At 42.7% G+C, this 8,942-nt stretch overlaps 1 long non-coding RNA gene across 2 annotated transcripts; it reads left to right on the forward strand.

Moving 5' to 3' along the window:
* The first annotated feature begins 518 nt into the window (after positions 1-518).
* On the forward strand, positions 519-8,617 carry LOC130200849 (uncharacterized). 2 transcript variants are annotated; one of them, XR_008833091.1, is made up of 3 exons: positions 519-569; positions 7,592-8,131; positions 8,330-8,617. It is a non-coding gene; the product is annotated as an uncharacterized LOC130200849 (long non-coding RNA). The 2 variants fall into 2 exon arrangements; XR_008833090.1 differs by lacking the exon at positions 519-569 and having other exon boundaries at positions 6,024-8,131.
* Positions 8,618-8,942: the final 325 nt, after the last annotated feature.

Raw genomic sequence — 8,942 nt, forward strand, 5'->3', positions numbered from 1 at the left:
ATAAAAAGTAATGTCACGGAGGAAGCATGGCTAATGTTAGCAAGCTAGGCGGGCTAGCTTTCAGGTTTTGAGTTGAGCCTGAAACGGTTGTGGGCTTGTTAAAACTGTAAAAAAAGAAGAAAGCCTTGTACGTTGTGTGTCCAAAAAAACTTTTGATGCTCTTGAGAGATGGAATAATATGCACAATAAGTGCAGCATAAATCTGTTTAGATTTCCTTACACAGAAGGAATGGAGATTACAAATATCAGTTTGACATTATGGTCCTTATAATTAAAATAACACTTGACCCCCCCCACCTTGTCCCAATCTTTTCAGCTGCATGTAATCTTTGGGAACCATCATGAATCAGTGTGCGAGTGTTTTTTTCTTTTTCTGCATCTGTTCGTGCCAGTTGTGTAATGACCTGGCAGGCAGAAGGCACAGCTTTATCTGATAAGCCACTACTCCATACCTCCTCCTGTTCTCCCCCTCTCGTGCTCCAAGCTCTCGATTCCCATCGGAGGCTGTAAACCAAGCAGGGAGCTCAAGTCCTCTCACAAAATCCTCCCCTTGTGAGCAGCCTAAGCAGGTGAGCCAGAGGTACCATTTGTCTGTCGTTTCGCTGATTGTGAGCTGCCAAAAATACCTGAGCATTGGGCAACAATGGCCTCCTTCACGGACGTAGAGTCACAGCAGAGAGGCAGCTGTAGAGTTATAAACTAGAATGTTATGGCTGTAATAGCCCTCAAATAACCACGCTAAAGGTCAGTGCACTTGTATAACAGCTTTGTTTAAGTTTACTCTGACTTGTTCACCTTAGAGGAGCTGAAAGGTCTGTTCGAGTCGCGAATTTTCGGGTGTTAAACTTCTGTTCTGTCTGAAATTCAAGCTGCATCCTTGACATATATTTCCCCAAAAATGTGCATATTTCATACTCCAATAGAAAGAACAAACTATTTTCTCTCGAGGTCCACCTACTTGGCGCTGCTGTCGACCACAACACAGACTTTATCAGCAAATGAACTTCCATTCGATGGGTTGTAACGTCTGGCTCAGTTACAGAACAAGCAAATGAGAGGACGGTGGATGGAGATAGATTTAATAATAATAATAATAATACATACAATTTCTATAGCGCTTTTCATAGTACTCAAAGACGCTTATTGTCAATACGCTGACAATTTAGTTCTGTGGGATTGAAAACTGAGCTTGTAAATATGCTCCAACATGGCAGAGTTCAGAAGGCTCTAGATTGCGTTAGCCAAATGCCAAATGAACGTACTGGAATTAAAATGAAGAACGGAAACAATATCATGTTTTCAACCACATAAAACACAAACAAGTACCACATTTGTCTTTTGGTCCTTGAGTCAGTTGAGATCACATCGGCCCCTTTGAACCACGTTTACCCAGAAGCCCCTCTGCATGCCTACACTGGCGTGATTAAAGAATACTAGCCTTGAGCAGCGTTTAGTATTGACTTTCATCCCCACATGCCGATCACGTATTTCTGCCCTGCCTCTCATTGTTTTAAACCCCAAATGTCAAAAAACAGACATGTCAAACTCTTGGTGAGTTTGTTGCATATAATTCAAACAAAAGCATTTTGGCAACGATGCAGAACCCCAGAAAACATTTCTCTCAAACTGTCTCAAGAACAGCATCCCCCGGCTGTTTGGAAGCAACGGTAGTCAGTGAGATGCCTTTCTTCTCCGGGCCTGAGAAGAGATCCAAACCTCATCAGCCTCTTTCCCTGTTGGTTTTAAACACACGTGGCTCGGTGGAATGAGACAGTCTAGGAATCCTTTCCAAACCCCAGTCTGTTGGCTCCAACAATCACTCCTCTCTTTCGTGGAGCACAATTTAATGCACCCCCCTGCCCTCCTCCTCTCGTCCTCCCCAGCGTCCTCCCTCAGGTCCTCAGTTAGTGGGGGCTGGCGCGCTGACAACATGGAGCTCATGCAGCACCGAACAATGGCTGGCGTGATACCCGCTCTGGCAGAATTCGGAGCTGTAATCACGGGACGGAGTAATCCCGGTAGGCTTCTTTTTTTTTTTTTACGTATGTGCGTGTAAGCGGTGGTTCTAAAAGCTACTGAATCTGCTCGCATGCTAGCATGTGGGCGGCTGACTGGCCCCGTCACAAAGGGGTCCTCCAAGTGCCGCTAGAAGTCGGACGCCACTCGACGATCTGATGCGACCGTATAGCATCGACCCTCTGACCGGATTTCTTTCTCCGAGCCGTGTCTTACGATAGCCGCTTGTAACAGCAGCTCGAGACCTCCTCAAACGCATCACATGGGATGTCTGTTTTTTTTCCTTCACATTATTCAGACTCCTCTGGTTGTTTATACGTTTATGTCCATGTGTTAAAGCTGCATTCTCGCTCTTGACCACCAGAAAATCAAACTTAAAGCTTGAAAACGTCAGTCCACAAACCAATGGGTGGCGTCACGGTGACTACGCCCACTTCTGATGTGTCTACGGGGTTAACAGATACGTCACATGATGGGAACACAGACTTCAAAGGCCAGGGATGTATTAACGGAAACATATTGGTTTATTGTGTCTTATTTTTGTAGCACGCTGAAGATGAGGCTAACTCTCTGTGATAAAATTATATATACCATTATGTCACAATGTGGGACTGAAAAGAAGGCAACTCTCACTAGAAATACTCAAGAACTTGATATGAAAAAAATTAAACGTTCACAGTCAATCCCTACTTTCATATTAAGATAATCTACCGCTTCTCAAAACCTACACGGTACGAGAAAATAAAGCCCTATATTTACCAGACACGATGGTTCTCTCTTGTAACTGACACGGCCAACCCTGTGTCCTAATAATGACGTTCCCATACATGGAAACGTCATCTTCAAATACCTTTTAGAGGATAGGCATTGTCTCATTGCGGCCGCAGTTTTAAAACAAAGCTGATTGGTTTGGTAAAAGATCGTGGTTTGGGTTAAAGTGAAGTACATTTGTTACGTAATTTGAGTTACATAACAATTGTTTAGTCTGTCACATTGTCAGTGGTTTTACACGTGACGCTAACAGCGTTTGTTTTAACTGTATATCTTGCTCGATAATTACGGAAATAGAGATATAAATCTTGTCAAATTATTGACCTTCCTGCCTCCAAAAAAAGTCTGTCTTTTCTCACTTTTGCAAAAAAGAAAGACACTGATAATATAGTAATGTTCAATCATCTTGTGCGTGTCTGTGTGTGCATGTGTGTGTGTGTGTGTGTGTGTGTCTGCATATGTTGCTGAGCTCAGCTCCTTTTCACACTCCTCTCTGTTTTTCTTTCTCTCCAACACTCCCTGAGTAAACACCGTTTGCACTAATAAGCCTGACGCAGCCCAGTTTAATTGGGCTTTCATTTCCTAAGCAGGGGAACCGTGAACACGTACACGTACACACACACACACACACACACACACACACACACACGCTCAGCACTGGTTCGGGGGTTATTTATACGACCTCCTTTCTAATGCATGCAGCAGACCTGTTTAAAGGCCCTGGCTGCTCCACATGGTAAAGTGACTTACAGCAGCCATGAAAAGATTTGGTTTCCTGCTCCCCTGAGAGCAGCAAAAAGACCCACATATCTGGCACATCAAACACACACATACACACACACACAGTCCTTTCGTCTTGTACGGTGGTTATGTGCCACACCGCAACCGCCACTGAGAACTTTCTCCTTTTCATACCAACCGTCTCTTTTTCCAGCCTAAGCTTCCAGATCGGTCCAACTTACACACACACACACACACACACACACACACACACAAACACACATACACACAATCACAGTCGGGGAAGGATGGATCAGCGGTTTGGAAAACAGAGAAAAGAAATGTATTCATCTTCCAGGATTTGTTAACAATTTAGATTGTTATTTAAGCACGCAACATTTTAAAAACAATGTTATCTATGTTTTTATGTGGGGATTATCTTATTATTAGCTAAATAAAAGTTAGATATTACAAATTAAACTAAACTAAATACAAAATAGCTTGAGGCTATAAAGAATTAATTATCAATATTATCATTTATATATATTATTAAATATATATTATATAAATATATATATATATAATATATTATGTTCATATATTATATATATAAAATATATTATATATACAATATGTATATATCATATCAAATTTGTAATTTGTGATAATGGGCTACACAAAATAAACTGAATTTAATTTAATTGAAATATATATATATATTACCACCTCCTTTTCAAATAAGACTCACTAATCATTTTGTTTGTTTAGCATGACATATCACAAAATTGTCTAGCAGAATATATTTTATTATATGCACAAAGCAACATGAGTGTTCAGTGCGAGTCGTGTTTGGGTCCATGCGACGAATGTGAGTCCAATATCCGCTCTTTCTTTTTTGCTCCGTTTTGGGCTCCACCAACGGGCTCACTTCTCTGTTTCTTCTTAGTTTGGTGCAGTTGGCTCATCAGAGCCTGTTCCCTGACATCAGCCCATGAAAGCAGTGAAAAGTGAACTCAAAACCTAAAACCTGTAAAACCTAAACAGTGAGCCGAAAGAGTGTAAAGCGGACCGAGGAGCTTAGGGGAACCGGAGACTTGGTGTGAATTAACTATGAAGGACTTTTTGGAGTATCGCAGCTTTAAGCAAGTCAAAATATCTATTTTTTAAAGTATAAATGATTTTTTTGTTGACTCAAGCTGAAAAATAGATTGAATCCCTGATTTAGAAAAAGTCCTCTTCATTGCTCTTCAGTGCCCTGCAAAATCAAATCATCAACCTTTTATACTTCTGTCCTGTAAGTATTCATGTTTATGTTCATGTGATCTCTGTAGTCACAACACTGACGCTGAGGTCCAGTCGGAGGGAACGTGGAGACGAGGAGACGAGGACGGGCTCTGAAAAGCCTCCTTTGTCTCCTCAGACCTGGTCCAGGTTCATGTTTCGAATGGATTTCTCATGGAAGAGTGAAATTAAATGTCTCGCCAAAGCAGATGTTGGACAGAGGCCTGTTGGAGTGTGTGTGTGTGTGTGTGTGTGTGTGTGTGTGTGTGTGTGTCTATCTGTGTGTCTGTGTGTTTAAGTGCCAGTAAAATGGAAAATACTTTCCCAGTCTTAGTCCTTTGTTGATCGTTCATCTCTTGTCATATTCAATTCAATTCAGTTTAGTTTGTATAGCCCAATATCACAAATTATCCTCCGAGGGCTTTACAATTCGTGCACAAAAAACATCCCTGACCTTTGACCTCACATCGGATCAGGAAAAATTCCCAAAAAATAGAAAAAACCCTTTCACGGGTAAAAAAGTAAGAGCCCTTCAGGAGAGCAACAGAGGTGTGCCATTAAACAATCTGTATCTTTACCTGACGCTTCCCTCCTGATGACTCACGTTGCACTCGGGGTCAGTTGAGAAAAGAAAAATGTTGTCCAATCAAATGAGACTTGGAGCAACTAGCTTGACAAACCAGTCACAGGAAGTCACACTTCTCGAAGAGCAATATGAGAGATGTTTTTGTTTTCATTTCCAAAACGCTGCAACTGAGGTCTGATTCATTCAAGGAAAACGTAGATGCATTTTCAATGACCCGAAATGACCAACGGGCAGCCCGGGAGCAGCGAGGCTTTGAAACTCTAAGCCCCGCCCACTTTTAAGTGGTCCTAAGAGAAGGATTCACTTTAAATCCCTTTAAATGTTCATGTACTCCTGATTCTTATTCCTATAGTGTGTGTGTGTGTGTGTGTGTGTGTGTGTGTGTGTGTGTGTGTGTGTGTGCGTGTGTTTGGGTGTGTGTGTGTCTGTGTCTTTCTGTCTGTGTGTGTCTTTCTGTCTGTGTGTGTGTTTGTGTGTCTGTATGTGTGCGTGTGTGTGTGTCTGTCTATGTGTTTGTTTATTTGTGTGTGTGTGTTTGTGTGTGTGTCTGTCTGTGTGTGTTTGTTGTGTGTGTGTGTGTGTCTGTCTGTGTGTGTGTGTGTGTCTGTGTGTGTTTGTTGTGTGTGTGTGTGTGTCTGTGTGCGTGTGTGTCTGTGTGTGTGTTTGTGTGTCTGTCTGTGTGTGTTTGTGCATGTGTGTGTCCGTTTGTCTGTGTGTCTGTCTGTGTGTGTTTGTGCATGTGTGTGTCTGTCTGTCTCTGTTTGTGGTTGTGTGTGTGTGTGTGTGTGTGTGTAAGGTCAGATGACGATAGCAAGATAAACGACGGTGACGATTGGCTTACAGTTTTTGCCTATTGCTTACACACGTTTTGCTAAATTTGGCTCATTGTGTCAAAACTCTACACACAAGCAAAGAAGACACCACACTGGGAAATAAACCATTCACATCTATGTCAAATTGAAACTCTGCTATCAAAACCTAACAATCCTTTGTCAAAATGTCACTCTGATGACAAAATGATGCCCACTTGCATCATATGAATACACTTTCAGATCAGCAGCAAGACACTAGTCTACTTTATATAAAAAACTGCAGTCTTTTGTTTTCAATGTTTTTATTCAGTTCCATAGAGGGCATATTTTCACAACAACCAAAAAAATGAAATACTGAATTCAAAATCATTACATTAGTATATTTTAAAGTACAGTACATTTAGTTAAATCAAAAATAAAACAAACAATACACTACTGTAAACACAGAAAAACACAATTGTGTGCAAGTGGGCTTATGGATCCTGCCGTCTGTTGGGGTCTGGCCACAGGATCTCAACATCACAAGCAATGTCTTCTCTCGCTAAGCATCGGGGGAAATATCCCCTTGTGTGGCGAATCCATCCCTGGATTGACCTCACCTCGATGTCTCCGCAGGCCTGTTCCATTGCCTGCAGAAGAGGCATACGGGCATGTGGTTGGCGGTCATATACGCGCCATCTCCAAACGGAAAATAATTCCTCTATAGGATTTAGAAATGGCGAGTAAGGGGGCAAGTACAGAACTTCAAATTGATCATGGTTGGTGAACCAGTTCTGGACCAGAGCAGCCCGATGGAAACTAACATTATCCCAGACAACAACAAACCTGGGCTGCTCTGGTCCATCCTGTACAACTGCATCATGAAGTGCATCTATAAATGTGATTATGTGTTGCGCATTGTAGGGACCCAGTTTGGCATGATGGTGCAGTCGCCCTCGAAGACTCATGGCAGCACACAATGTGATGTTTCCCCCGCGCTGACCCGGGACGTGCAAAATTGCCCTTTGGCCAATTATATTACGTCCCCGTTGTCTGTTTTTTCTAAGGTTGAATCCAGCCTCGTCAATGTAAATACATTCATGCGGCTGGGCAGCTCCATCCATGTCCAAGATTCTCTGTAACAAAATGTTTTGTAGCTGGCTGATTGGTGTTCAGTTTTGTAAGTAAGTGTTTTCAGGTGTGTGTCTATGTCTTTTCAATTAACCAATGTGTGTTGTATTTTGAATAGATGTGTTTTCCCAATGGTACCCTGAGATTTCATTTTTGAACCAAGTGTCTTATGTATGAAATAGTGTGTAGGGTCTAGGAGCAAGTGTGTTGCAGAAAGGAGCAAGTGTGTTACAGAATTGCAACTAAAGTGCAAAGCAGCGCTTTTGTTTAAGGTATGGTTACACTTTGTTTCTAGACGGTTTTCCTGTTGCCGACCCTCCCTATCCCTGGTTAACCCGCTAGTCCGACTCCCTGTGAACCTACCAGCCCTTCGTCCTGTTGATACTCTGCCTGCCGTTTCCAGAGTGTGGAATATAAGTTCGAAGGATCCCTGGAGTCGAGGGTGCATTTGGGTCTACACACGAGTCGTTACAAAAAGCGACCAACCAGGTCAGACGGTGATGTTGGTAAATCATCTGAGGGGCGGGGCCAGACCGTGACATAATTCTCCCAATTCTTCCCATTCACTGATGTGACGTGGAAGGGAGGGTCCTGTGTGTGTCAGGCATGAGGTGTTAAACCCGGGATCAAAGCCTCCGGATCCGTCTGAGATTTGTTTCAGTTTCCGTCCAGACGTCAAGAAGGGGCGTCGAAGCCCGTCGGACCAGAAGAGTCTTCCAAAGGCATGCTGGGAAACCCAGGAGGCGGGCAGCTGCTTTCCATCTTCAACGTACGGACACGGTGGACAGCGAGAGACTGGAACCGTGGAAACACCAGACCAGATGGAGCAAGAGAGGTGTGAGGCCAGAAAAGGGAAGGGGGGGGCGGGGTGCAGGAGAAGTTCAATGTTGACGAGCACCTCGTGACTTCTATTGATCTCTCTCTAGCCACTGATCAGGAAACAGTTACAGTAGGTGGACATTTCTAAATTGACCATTTGAAACGTTTTCCTCATTTCCATCAGAATCACTTTTTTCTTCTTTTGTTTTCACAGATCCGAAAAACTTAATTGCTTTTCCCGGCCTCACCGCTCCGGACCAGCAGTTTGTCAAAGAGCTCCGATACGCCAGAACTTTGCAATGCGGTTTTCACAAATGGAAACTGTGGTGCTTTAATATCCCGTTTGGCCAAATCTTGGCAAACGTTTGGTTCAGTGTGTTCCCTTCAAATAATTACGTCAGAGAAAAATAAGACTGAACTGTTTTAGTACATTTAGTGCTTAAAAATATACTCTTACAAGGCGTGGATTGTGAAGTTCTCAATAAAGGTCTTTCTGCATTTCCTCCTGCGCCCCACCTGTAGTACCACTGCGCCCCACTAGAGGGGCGCGCCCCACAGTTTGAGAACCACTGGCTCAACCAATCATAACATTCTGGGACAATCCCTCATAGACCCACAGTCAATGTTCAGTTTTTACTATTTCTTTTGATCATGAAAATGATATAAATAACTTTAATACATTTAGTGCTGAAAAATATACTTTATAGAAGCCGTGGATTAGACTCTGAGTTCACGGTAGCTGTACGGAAAGTACTGGTAAAATATGTGGAGGGTCTTCAATCAATCCACACTCAAAAATCGGAAATCTCTGTTTGTGTGTCTGTGTG

This window comes from Pseudoliparis swirei, chromosome 10 (assembly GCF_029220125.1).
Source record: "Pseudoliparis swirei isolate HS2019 ecotype Mariana Trench chromosome 10, NWPU_hadal_v1, whole genome shotgun sequence".
Taxonomy (NCBI): domain Eukaryota; kingdom Metazoa; phylum Chordata; class Actinopteri; order Perciformes; family Liparidae; genus Pseudoliparis; species Pseudoliparis swirei.